The following is a 13,719-nucleotide window of genomic DNA, read 5'->3' as shown; positions in this document are numbered from 1 at the left end:
CTAAGCGCCACCCTGTGAGCCAGAAGCAGAAAATACCCAAGGCTAAAATTCACATGGGTTTCAATGAAAACTCAGATTGTTACTGAGAGCTTTTGAAAAAATAACCCCCCCAAAAAGACTTATCACTGAAGTCACGGGAATATTACGGGAAGATGCGCCTCGCTGTAAAAGTGACCATCAGCATCTACCCCTACCCTCTGAATAATGACATATAATGAGAAATAGCTTTCTACTGCTTTTAAGAATTCATCGGATATAATGTTCTGACATCACGGTACTATCTGCTGTTTGATACTATTAAAAGGCTAAGGAAGTTGCCCTTGTGCTATAACGTTTTCTGCTTATGAAGTTTCCTCGCTTAAAGGCTTACAACAGAACATTATTATAATTCATACAGGACAGGGTGCTTCCAAACAAGCTGATACTCAGAGCAATAATTAGCGTTATACTCAGTGAAGAGAGTTTCAGGAAATTAGATCATTCTATCCTAATTGGAGCACACAAAGTTGAGAATCACAAAGGGATGCTGCAAAAGGCGTAATTAAAGCAGACAAACATTTCGTAGCGCGCAGCCCGCTGCCAGCCCTGCGCAGCCTTCCAGCAGCAGCTGCCTCCGGCTGCACCCGCACCAGTGCCTCGGTCTGGACCGGCAAGGCAGTTTTGAGGCAAATCCCAGTGATCTACATTTACTACACGTAGGTCCGGCTCGCGGAGGTTTCGGTGCGCACTCGCTTTCAGAGGAAGCTCAAGTGGAAGCACCGCTCCAGATGTGCTCCAGCAGGATGAACCCTGACGTGACTGCAGCATCACAACATCCTCCAAAACGCACCCAAGGCTCTGCCCTTCAAAGATTTTTCAAGGAGCAGAACTGTTCAGCCTTGGAGAGCGCGCCAGGTCTCACCCAAAGACCCCCCCCGCCATCACATGTAATGGAGATGTGAGGAGCATCAGCACGAGCTACCTCAATCTATTGATCCCTTTTTATCATGCTAAATTCCTTGCTAAATTCGATATAGCCCTGCCTGCCCAGCATTTTATGCCAATATGAAATGCCCCAGTATTGAAGCTATATTTCAGCTACTAGTGATCAAGGGGTTAAAGCGTGTGCACAAAGAGAAGCAAAAGTTTCTACAAAACCCTATTCTTGGTCCCTCTTAAGCCTTCGTTTTTATCACTGTAAATCAGAAAGGTGAAAAAAAAATCTGTTATTGGAGGATTAACTATTTGACTCAATAACTCATTAAAATTCCTCCAACTTGGCAAGCTACGAAATATTGACTTTTCCTGACTTGTAATAAACTAGAAGGTCAAAGCATCTCTGAGCAGTGCAGAAAGTACAGTCCCTGGAAGGAGTAGCTGAACGTTCTTTATTTACTTTACTAATTATTCCAGAGTTTCTGCAAAATGTCCTCAGGAATGCAAATTTTGTGGCCTCTGGGAGACCTCACTGCCAAGGCCATCTGCATTTACAGTGTCTGCTGTAGATCAGAGCAGCACAAAGGATCAGGGCTCGAGGAAGCCCTTGTCAAGCATCCTCCTCCTCCTCCCAGTGGCAGGACCTGCACCTGTACCAGCACTTGGCTTATCTATCGCAATGTGCCTCAGAAGACATGTTTTGAAGACTGCTGTTGATGCTAAATATATTTTTTAAAATATATCAAGATTCAGGAGTTATTATTGTCTATATAAATGCAATTCAGATACAACTACAGCAAAGCCCTTCCTGTGCTTTCTTGATCACTAAAAATTACCTCTCAGAGCAAGCAGCAGCCGAGGGCTGCGCCATGCACCTCGCTGAAGGGTATTCCTGCCTCCTCATTCGCAGTGGGCTGCTCTGATTTAATGCATCAGGTCACACCTGGGCAGGCCACAGCTGCCCCCTGCCCCGACAGCTACTGCAGGCATGGGCAGCAAAAAAAACCCTCTTGGAGCCTCAATTATTGTTGGTATTTTGATCTTCACTATAAACTTAGCATTACTCAAGACAAACACTATTTCCTTTTGCAACACGAGTTTTAAGTTTAATGATACAAAGATTTGGTTAAACACTGGCTTATAAAAGAAAAAGAAAGACAAAATACTTCGGCTTTTCTACGTCCACGCCGGTTACTATGGAGAAACTGCAGAAAGCCTCTCTGCATTTATGCCTCATTCATTTTGTTCACAGTTTGGCTCATTCTATTTCCCAGACGAGAACTCCTTTTTAAACACACCTATATCAGGCAAGGGGGTAGGCAGGATACCCCGCAAACAGCCAGCAAGGAAAGATTCGTGTACTCGGGAATCCTGACGCGCTTCTACTAGTCCAAGTCCTCTGAAACCTGTGTCTGCAAGCAGAGTGGTAACATGGGATATCTTTGCCAGAATCTGATAATGTTGATAGCAGCTCTTTAATCCAATTACTATTTGCATAATCCTTAGAAGAACTGAAGCTCCCCACAAGCGCACTCAGCCATACAGAGGACCCTCTGCCCAGGAAGGACAGTAACAGGATGCAAACCAGAAGGGAGCCAGTGGAAATCGAGCAGAAAGAAGGTATTTGACTATAAAAGCACTATTGTCTTTATCCAGGTAACCAATTAATCCAGAGCAGCACCGCAGAAAGGGACTTCCCTCGATCGCATCGAGGCACCTGCTCGAGTTGATCCTACGGGCAGCGCGCGAGCTGGAAGGACAGCGGTGCGCGGCTCGGCAGCATGAGACGTGCCTGCCACCGTTATTTTTTTGTCACGTTATTAAAAGTGACGGAATTCCCCACTCTTACGAGGATTATTAAAATCAGACTGGGAAAGGTAATCAAGTGAAACTCCCAACGAACTGCTCACAGTATTTACGAGCCCCACCGTGCTGCACAGGAGAAGGCATCATTTATTTAATTTATTAGTCAAAGTCATTCACTTAAGTTAAAAATTTATGATCTTGCAAAACAAGCCACTTTTTGACACTAATTAAGTTTACCCAACATGGCTAGAGACTGAGTTGTTATACCGTATTAACGCCAGCAGGACAGCGAGAGGAAGCCCATTCGCATACACCCATGAAAACATTTGACTTCTCCAGTTGGTTTCTGCCTACGACTGAGAAATTTGGGATTCCAGTGGAAAACCAACAAAAGCTTGGTGCAGGCAGTAGAAAAAGAAAATGGAGTTCAGGAATGTCGTAAGGCTGTTTAGCCAGCTGCTTTCATCTCAAAGCAAGACTTTACTAAGAAAATGAAGATGTTATTGCCACTTTGGAGAATATGCACCCTCTGGCTGCTCATTAATTCATAAAGACACAGACCTCCTCTACCTTTTACACGCCACTAAATATGTTACAGATCAGACTAAGGCTCACAGACAATTTTTTTACTCCCAAATACAACCCTATTTCCTTACTTCAGCAAAAAGAGCTCAAGGGAAGGTTGGGTTCATGACAAGCGCTGGCTCCAATTAAGACCAAACAGACAAACCCATCACACATACAGCAAAACCAAACACCGAACAGCTCTAGCATATCACTTCTCATGAAAAGTTGCTTATACACTGCAGAAATGTAAATTACTACATTTACATGTAAAAAGACAGTTTGCCCTCAGGTAACAGCGAGCTCCTGCAGGCAGCTGGACATCCAGTTTTAGTGCTGAAGGAAGAAGTTTAGACGTTACATCAGGACCGGAGGCAAAACTGGAAGCTTTAATGATGGGGCACCAGAGACTGGTATAACCAAAATAGGAAGCTTCCACCCCAAATCCTTCAAAGGCAACGCTGCACCTCGCCAACGCTGTAACAAAATCAAAATAAAATCAAACCCTCTATAACACGATAAAAATATTGTCTCTAAACTTCGTTTGTTACTTCCATTAGGCAAACCGGCGAGGTAACAGGCCATAAGCTGTTCCTCCAGCATCTTGACATCAGTTTCCCGACATTTTTCCTTTCCTACATTAAATAATTTTCTGTGGTCTAAAACGTCACACCTGTAACCACTATTTACTGCTGAAAGATATGCACTGCCAGTACACAGAGATATATTTACAGGCAATACATACACACATAAGTGTATGTGTTCAAGCACATATTTCCATACATCTCTTCGCATACGCAGATGTTTACCCGTATAAGACCACCTAGACACTTCCCATACGCTGGGCTTACCACAACTTCACTTTTGCTGGTGATTCGAAGTCAGATGCTGCAGCACGGTGCCTTAAACCCTCCTTTCCCAGCACATACTCAATATGTGACTATCTTGAATATTCAATATGTGAATATCTTGAGTAACTCATGGTTGGAAGTAACAAAAGTTCAGACACATGACTACTGCACCTGGCTTCTGTTCAGTTAACAAATGCGCGTGCTACAGATGTTGTTACTGACACAATAAAATAAGAAAGGAAACAAAGCAGGAATTTCATAATAATCTACTCTATGTGTTTCTCGGCTTTTCATTGCATGCCTGTTATGAAAGTGGAGAGGCAGAAAAGCCACAGTAAATCACCTGGAATAGGGGCATGGCAACAGCGCATTCATTATCTCCGTTACTAGCCTTTGGTGCTATAATTTATTTATCTTTATCAAGCAAAAGCAGTGACTTATCCTGGAGAATAATACAGAAAATGAGATGTGCTTCAAGCATACATTTTGCTACAGATGCAAACTATTCTCTTCCAAGGTCCAAGGAGATAACTCTGTGTGTGTGTGTGCACATCTCTGAGCAGGATGGAGAGGGACACATCAGCCTCAGAAAGGAAGGACAACAAAAAAAATCAGTCACTTTGACTAATTTAGATGCTCTACATGAAACAAAAGACAGGATGACGTGGAAAGCCTCCTCGGAACAAAAGCTAGCAAACCTTCCCAGATGGCCACATTATTCCAGGAGGACTCTTGCAGAGTTTAAAAAACAAAACAGAAGCATCAACACAAAAGGAAAATCTACTCTGGAAAGGAACATTGTGACAAATAGTTACACCGATGACATCGGCGCCAAGGGAGCCGTTTAATCCGTGTCCGTGGTTTAACATCAATACAAACAAATTGGAATTGTTCAAGCAAAGTCCAATAACAACGTGCAGTTATTCTGCAAATAACACCATGGAAGCACTCCAAAGAAATCACAGGAAAATTTCCTATATCAATTTTTACATCTGAAAATGGGGATTAATGTTACTTTCTATATCTGTCAGGACTATGAAATCCATTAGAGGTGATACCATGAAAAGGCATTTGAAAATCTCAGGTAACTATGCTATTCCAAGGGTAATTGGCCTAATTTTTGTCCCATTTTAAATCCATTTAACTGTTATGAGATCTAAAGCTTAATTAAATATTATTTTTGGATGGTATCATGGCTTGAGGGTACCAACAGGAAAAAAAGAGGCAACAGACACGTACAAACCAGAAGATCCCAACTACGTAAAGCATATGCAGATTACTGAGAAAGAAATACCACCCGATATATGAGACCATATATATTTAGATCCTTGCCATGAAACTCTACCATGCACAGACTTGATTGTTCTCTTCTTGGAAGAGCTACTAAAGGGGCGATTCATAAAATTGCTCTTTATTAAATGTTTAGACAAAGTTATCTATGATAGGTACTGCGTATTGAAAGCAATTTTATTACATTACCGCTGTGCAGCAAGTACAGATGTAGACTCAAATCGGCCGGACTGCTGTGCTGCACAGCTCCTGTTGGCACATACCTCGCCCCGTGCTTGCAAGCTGTCTAGCAGGTCCCCACAACCAGCCAGGAAACACCGCAGCATTAGCATATAAGCAGTATATTGCCTGCATTGAGCAGAAGGGCTTAATTTAATGTTTCCTTGGGCACCTGTATTTACAGCATTGGGAGCAATGCATCGAAGATGGGTAGCAGGGTGTGTGCATGTGTGTGTGCATGTGTGCCCACACATGTGTGTATTTTACTTGATCGTGTACTTAATTATCTCAGCATTGCAGTCTGAAGAATGCAGAACCTTTCCAAGTATCAGATCTGGAGGAAACAGATCACATTAATACTTCGGCTTCTTTGGTAAAACTCCATATCAGAAGAATAGAGTCTTCTGAAGGCAGGCAATGAAATTCCCATAGGTCACTGCTCAAAATCAGTCTTGTTGCCTTTAATCTTGCTCATCAATCTTCCGCCTGCCCCATTCCTTCGCTCTTACTCTCAGGACCAGCCTTACTCCTCTCCTTGTTTTCAGTGGTCTTTTATCCTTTGACCAGCACAGCAAGCTCTAGCACTCTACGGGCTACCATAAAAGACATGAGAAATCAATAAGGTGGTGTCACGCATCTTTCTGCTGCTCCTTCAATGAAGCTCTGTGGCAGACTGTGAGGAGGTTAGAATCCAATAACAAAGTAAGCGTAGACAACTTGCCCATTTCCCTGGCGATTCCTCCAGTTACATTACCAGTGGAGTTGCTGGAGGCAAGCTGAACAGTCTACATCTTCCCAGTTAGCTGCATTATTAACCTTTAAATCTGTCCACGCATATCACCTTTTGCTCACTGCCCTTTCCCTGCGGACACCCCATGCGAGGGCTGCCGGCCCTGCATCTCACCTCCCCCGGCTCCTTCCCCTTCCGGAGCCACAACTCACCGCGAACCCAGAGCCCTCCACGCAGCGCTACCCCCAGACCTCCTCGGCACAAGGCAGCGGTCTCTCACTTCCACCTATTTTTCAACACCTGATTCCAGAACTTTAAGAATTTTACCCTCGCTTTGACCCTTTCTACTTGGAGGAGGGCGAAATCCATAAACCAAGCGCACTGGGCTGGGCTGCAGAGGCAGGGGGACACGCACGGTCATCACCTACCGCGCCTAGGTAAAAGCACAGGACATCTCGCAATATCAGCAATGGTTCAAGAACAAAAGACGCCAGGTTTCCACCTGGGGGGTATTCTACAGTTTCACAGAAATCTGTATTTTTTTACTCATTACTTTGCAGCACGACCATTTATCAGAAAATAATGGCATTTGTTTATTGTATGCCTGTTTTCCCCATATGTACAAACCAAATGTAATTTCAGATTGGTCAGAAAGAGGTTTTTGGTTTCCTATTTATCTTTGCATCCGGTGCATCCCTTTATAAGGCTCATTGAGGAAAAAGAACAGAAACAGAAAGCCAGCTCATCATCGCGCTTGTCTCAAAAAAAAAAAAAAAAAAGAACGTTATTCCGATTATTTATTTTTGGTTGGAAGAGGGATAGATAACAAGCTTTTATAATTAATACCCATTCAGCTTCCTTATTACATTATTCTTGAATTCTTGCTCTTAGTAAATAAAAAAATCATCCGACTTGCACCAAATTGCCCGAGTGCCACTGCACAAGGTCTCAGCGTGATTGATTACAGACCGCGGTTAGCGTCACCACAGCGATGCCTGTGTCAGCACTTCCATTAGCGGTTCCTTTCCTTTAAGAGGTACATGTTGCACGTTTGAACCTTACAAATGAAGTCGCGTTCTTGAAAAGCAGTTTTCAAGCCGTGTTAAAGCACAACCCAAAAACTTAAGAGGTAGAAACACCAGACTTTCACCTATTCCCCTCGCTGCTAGGAAAGGACGGAGGCTGGCACTGGGTACAACTGAAATGGATGGTGATTAAATACCAGGTCTTCCAGCAACTTCCATATTCCAGCTGGTTATTAGCGTTACTCGGAAACACTCTGTGACTTGGAGGACCAGACTTCATTCTGCCCCACCATCAGAGGGCTGTAACTGCATGAACAATAAGGGACAAATACTCAAGATGGGAATCCCTGGCAGAGCCACCTCTGAGCCCCTGCACCCACCACACCTCCTCCAGCAGCCAGAAATAAAATTCTCAAACCAGCCGCTTTCCTTTACCAAAGGAAAGCTCTTACCCTCAGAAGGATGCGAGAGGGACCCTGCAAATCCACCTCCAGGGCCACCTCCGTTTCGTCTGTTCAGACGATATACCTACAAGCTCTTTTACTGTCCCTCCCCCGCCCCTTTCTCCCAACTAGATTAATTTTCAAGGATAAAAGTTTCCGGAGAGAATGCATCAATAGTTGCATATAGGTACAACTTCCCACACTTCTGCCACTCGCTACCATACAAACAGAGGCAGCAGCTGCGTGAAGATCAGGGACTGAATTCATTTTGTGAGTCAATTTCTGAGCACTAACTTTTCTCTAAAAGTTGCCATTTGCTGGAAATCAATGGAGAGAAAAGGAGGAAAAAAAAAGTATTAAAGCTATTTAGTTGTAATGGGGTTTGTATTAGTGTAGATGTTTTGTATTTGGGCGTTTTTTTACTTCTGGGTGAAGTGTAATGCATGTTTGACTCATGGCTACTTTACTTGATTGAAGAGGCAGCCCCAGCAGCAGCCTTCGCGGCATTCCTGCATCACATCTAAATCAGCATAAACTTCCGCTGGAAACTGTTGAGGCTGCACAGTGTCTTTTCACTTTTTTTTTTTTTATCTAAGACATTTCATTTATGTTTTCCCGACTAGATGCCTTAAAGCCTCATAGATTACAAGCGTAGGAACGTTACCATATAACAGAAGTGTGAGGCAGGAGCCAAACAGGTCCATTACGGGGAGAATTACAATCACACAACTACTGAACGAGGATGTATTACATCTGCGTTGGGACTCAGAAGACAACGTGTTTATAAATCAGTTTTGAGCCATTCTAGAAAGGGAAATAACTGGTGAAGGGACCTTCTTACTGACTCCATGTGAGTTGTTTGCTCATCTGCCTGCAGCCCCTCTTTTCATTCTTAATGAATCATTTAATTTCAGTCTATGAGAAAACTGCAGCATGCAAGTGGTCTAAGGAGACAAAAGCCACGGCAGGAGCCTGCACCGATGGATCGATCAGCAGCAGCTTGGCTGCTGCCCTCATGCTTCCTCCAAAGCCACCTCTCTGTTGCTGGTTCAGCTTCGCTATCAAAAATAACAGAGGAAAAGGTGAAGCTCTGAGGAATATCAGTTTGAAGAGTCATTGGCCAGTAACAGAAAGGGTTCTGTTGTCTACAAGCCCCCTGTGGTCTCCAAGAGCATCACAGGTGACCTGCAGATCACCCACAGGACTCTGCAGAACATCCTGCATTTCATCCACATCCATGATGATACCTGCACTTAGGAAAACATTTCCTCCTGAGAAGTGTTCAGAGGGACTCCAGAGAAGGTCAGTCGGACAGTAAAGAGAAAGCAGTGAGCATTTTGCAATCACCAGCTGTGCTGGCACAAGGGACGGGGCTGGGACAGTATGTGGGACTCCAGCTGCAAACCCCACCAGATACCCCAGCCATGACTTGGCCAGTTTCTAACTCAAGCTTCTTGGAAGCTGCTGGAACAATCTCATGGAAGCATTTTTAATCTTCCATCTATGTGTGTGTGCTTGCATATACTTTTTTTTTTTTTTTAAAGACAACCACTGCAGGAAAAGACTCAACCATTTCTGACCATAACATGATTCAAACCCCTCTTTAAATACAAAAAGTGGTGCCTCATCAAATGGAGCAAAGCACTGCTCAAACCTGCCCCCACCAGGTCTGGCTCACCCACAGCTGAAACAACTCTTTTCAGCTGCTCAAAAACAAAAGAGAAACTTGAACTTCAAAGAGCAAAGACCCAGCCTGACCCACACAACCTCCAAGCTAGCAGTGATCAACGCTAGCAGAGTCTGGTTGGAGGCCTGTAACTCGCGGTGTTCCCCAGGGGTCTGTGCTGGGTCCAGTCCTGTTCAACATATTCATCAATGACCTGGATGATGGGACAGAGTGTCCCCTCAGCCCGTTCGCTGGTGACACCAAGCTGGGAGGAGCAGCTGATACACCAGAAGGCCGTGCTGCCACCCAGCGAGACCTGGCCAGGCTGGAGAGCTGGGCCCAGGGGAACCTCATGGATTTCAACAAGAACAAGTGCAGGGTCCTGCCCCTGGGGAGGAACAACCCCCCGCACCAGCACAGGCTGGGGGGGACCTGCTGGAGAGCGGCTCTGCTGAGAGGCCCTGGGGGTGCTGGGGGGCAGCGAGGTGACCCTGAGCCAGCACCGGGCCCTTGGGGCCAAGGGGGCCAGCGGTGTCCTGGGGTGCATGGAAAGGAGTGAGGCCAGCAGGGCGAGGGAGGTTCTCCTCCCCCTCTGCTCTGCCCCAGTGAGGCCACACCTGCAGGGCTGCGGCCAGTTCTGGGCTCCCCAGTTCAAGAAGGACAGGGAACTGCTGGAGCAAGGCCAGCGCAGAGCTGCCAAGGGGATCAGGGGCTGGAGCATCTCCCTTGTGAGGAAAGGTTGAGAGACCTGGGCTTGTTCAGCCTGGAGAAGAGAAGGCTGAGGGGGGATCTCATCAATGCCTATGAATATCTAAAGAGCGGGTGTCAGGAGGATGGGACTAGACTCTTTTCAGTGGTGCCCAACGCCAGGCCAAGGGGCCACGGGCACAAGCTGGAACACGGGAAGTTCCCCCTGAACATGAGGACAACCCCCTTCCCTGTGCGGGTGCCAGAGCAGGGGCACAGGCTGCCCAGAGGGGCTGTGGGGTCCCTTCCCTGGGGACATTCACCCCCCGCCTGGACGCGGCCCTGTGCCCCTGCTCTGGGGGTGCCTGCTCATGCAGGGGTGGGACGGGATGATCTCCAGAGGGCCCTTCCAACCCCTACCAGTCTGCAATTCTGTGAGATCTTTCCTCCTAACCCTCCGTGCTGGGAGCTCTGCTGCCCAAAAACACTGCACCAGAGAAATTAAAGTTTGCTGCATGAACAGGAGGGACGGGAGCGCTGCCTGCACCCAACAGGGATGTGCAGGAGGTCAGTGCAGTGCAGGTGTGTGGGGTACGTTGCTGGCAGCACGTCCAGGACTTTGTCCCACCTCAGGAGAGACAGCAGGGAGAAGGGGGTACAGGCAAAGAGCCAGTGCTTCATAGAGCCAGCAGCCACCACAGCTCATGCCAAACACTTCATTACTTGAACACCCGCCCAGGCTTTTGAGCCCCAAGGGAAGCTTTCAAAATTAGCTGGTTGGTAGAAAGATTGAAAAACTCAAAGAACCAGGACTGCCTTTAAAATTAGTAAGAACAGGATGTGTCTGTCTTTAAAATATTATTTTTATGCACGTTATGCAATGCTTCTCAAATAAGGTTCATAAAAACTCTGAAGAACAAAGTACGTTCAATTTAAAATGATAGCAAATCAACAAAACCAGCATCTGCCAGCAGGACGGTCACAAAAGGGAGACGTACACATTTCATGAGATGGCAAATAACTCTTAAATGAACACGTTACTGCCCAGCGATGGCAATTTGCTCAGCAACTCAAAGGCTGGACAAAGCCGTGCTGGCCATGAGCTGAGGATGTTTTCAGATTGTTGCTTAAGTGAACGTGTGGAGGGAAAACTGGATTCAGATGCATGCGCTGCCAGGCTGGGTGAGCCAATTTTAATTGGGATGTCACAAAAGCACACAAAAAAATACGACACATCCCCCAAAGTCACCCACTATAGTTGTGCCCTAGAAAATCTCCATCCTCTAGTATGAGACCACGGTGCCTTCAAGCTTTAATTCAGTGCTGGTCTGCGTGAGTGAGCAGTAAATGCTTTGTGAGCTTGAAGCCAGCCTGAAACATTGCCACAGCGCAACGCCAATCAATAACCATTTGCATTCCCCTTTCCCATCTCTGTTATCTTTAATGAAGTTCTTTTCCAAGACTAAGGAATAAGGAGAAACACTATTTTTTAAGCAATCACATCCCGTTCTTCTGTGCCTTATGCTAATTCTGCAATTCTCCTGCTAGCTTAATTTTCTATTTGTTGTCAAACTCCAGGACACCATTACACTCCAGCACTCCTGTACTTGGTGGACACACCATTTTGTTTCACTGCCTGCTCCGCCTGGAGCCAGTGTGAACGCACAGAAACTCTCATCCCATACAGAACACACCTTAGCCTTTTGGTCATGGTCAGCAAACGCACCCCAGACCTAAGAGCCTTTAGTTAATAACAAGCCTTTTGAGGCTCAGGCCTCAGGGCACATCTATTTCTCACAGCCTTCCTGAAGACTCTACTTTTTCATCAATAAAGGCAATTACCCCAACTGTGGTTGAAGATTTATCTCTTTAAGACATTTTCACTAACAATCCTGCTCCTGAATATCAGATTTCAAGATCTCTTCCTATTCCTGAAGTAAATACTGCCAGCACACAACCACTCTCCTCTGCCAGCCCTGCCACATCACCCTGACCTGCAGCAAGCGGTCCGAAGTATACGCATCAACATCTTAAGCTCTGAAATTTAACAAAAGACATCATTTTTTTATCCCCACTTACCCTCCAGCAGTTACTTCTCCCCGTGCTTCTTATACAAAGGGGGACAGAAGAATTAATGCCATTTCTACTGCATTACAAACCTTTTACTCCCTCCGTATTTGCTCTGTGCCAAAGGAAGCATTTTAACATGCATTTACCTGATGGAAGAGTTATAGGCTATTGAAAGGATAACGCAGGAAAATGAAAAACTTACTAAAAAGCTATTTTGAAAGTGAAAAGCCTTTAAACTTCGCATACTGTTAAAACTGGCTCAGAGGGTATCAGTGCAGAAATGGAACATTAGCACTGAAACACTAACATTAGCTGCTTTTTTTATTATTCTGAGGAGTAGGAATTTCACCATTTTCTCAGGCTGAGGCTCACAATGTAAAAAGAAATATCAGAAGAGGTGAGAATAGATAAAAATCAGTAACAAATGCAGGGTTTCTGCAGCTGGTGTATTTTTGTTTCAAACATTTTTACCTTAATCTGAATTTTCTTCGTTTGCACAGCTGGGCATCTGGTTCAGGAAACTACCCAGCGGGGCAGAGCCCTGCAGCCACCCACAGGGAGCTTTACCCCTCGCCTGGCATCGGTGCTGGTCCACAGCCACACAGAGTCTCCATCTAGGACTTACCTTGCTGCTAAACAAAGACAGCAGCCTGCACCTAGAGTGCAGGAGCACTCCTCATTCATTCATGCCAGGAAAGCGTGTGGAGAGCTGAATCTGAAAGGGTAGATATAAAAGAAGAGTACATGTATTCACTGCCTTCCCTTTGAAGTCAGTACAAGGAATAAAAACAAGCAATGACTGATAAAATCAACAGAACATTGTTTCCCTTCTAATACAAAGGTACCAAATGAAAACAAGAGGGTCATATTTAATAGTGGAGGAGGAAAAGCTTGGGATAAAAAGCAGGAATAAGCCGCAATCATCCGTCATCAACATCAGAGTATATTGGGCAAAAGCAGCATTATGGGGCTTTTTATTCTTTTACAGAAGGGAATGGAATAAAATGCCTCTCAGAGCAGGGCGTATATCATGTGTTAAGCTGATCCACATGGATACAGCACGTCTATACAAACAGAGGAGTACAAGGTGTGCACAGACACCCATGAGGCCAAGGCAGGGGTGACATCTGAACGAAAGTTAGATGAGTGCCATGAAAGCCCCAGAAAACCAGTGCCACCAGTTTAAAGCAGAGACGCTAGATGGCCAGCACGGAGCACAAGGTGCCAGCCAAGAACAGGTAGGCACTGTATTTATTGGAGGCTGGAACTGGGCTTTTCCACCAGCTTATAGTTCAAATTCATTCCCTGGTGCCTTAGAAAACCTAAGTAAATCTACTCATTCTAAAATTGAGACACAATGCAAGAAACTCCCCAGTCTGTCATCACAACTTGCCCATTTGGCTTAGCACATGAAGCCCTCGGGCAGCTTCAGGGGAAAGATGCGATGATAACT

At 45.3% G+C, this 13,719-nt stretch overlaps 1 protein-coding gene across 2 annotated transcripts in view; it reads right to left on the bottom strand.

The window, feature by feature from the left end:
- Window positions 1-13,719, bottom strand: part of FSTL4 (follistatin like 4) — a 245,902-nt gene that overhangs the window by 168,464 nt on the left and 63,719 nt on the right. The gene's annotated exons all lie outside the window — the stretch shown is intronic.

This window comes from Phalacrocorax aristotelis, chromosome 8 (assembly GCF_949628215.1).
Source record: "Phalacrocorax aristotelis chromosome 8, bGulAri2.1, whole genome shotgun sequence".
Taxonomy (NCBI): domain Eukaryota; kingdom Metazoa; phylum Chordata; class Aves; order Suliformes; family Phalacrocoracidae; genus Phalacrocorax; species Phalacrocorax aristotelis.
The sequence above is the reverse complement of the archived record's forward strand: the minus strand, read 5'-3'. Positions and strand labels throughout refer to the sequence as shown.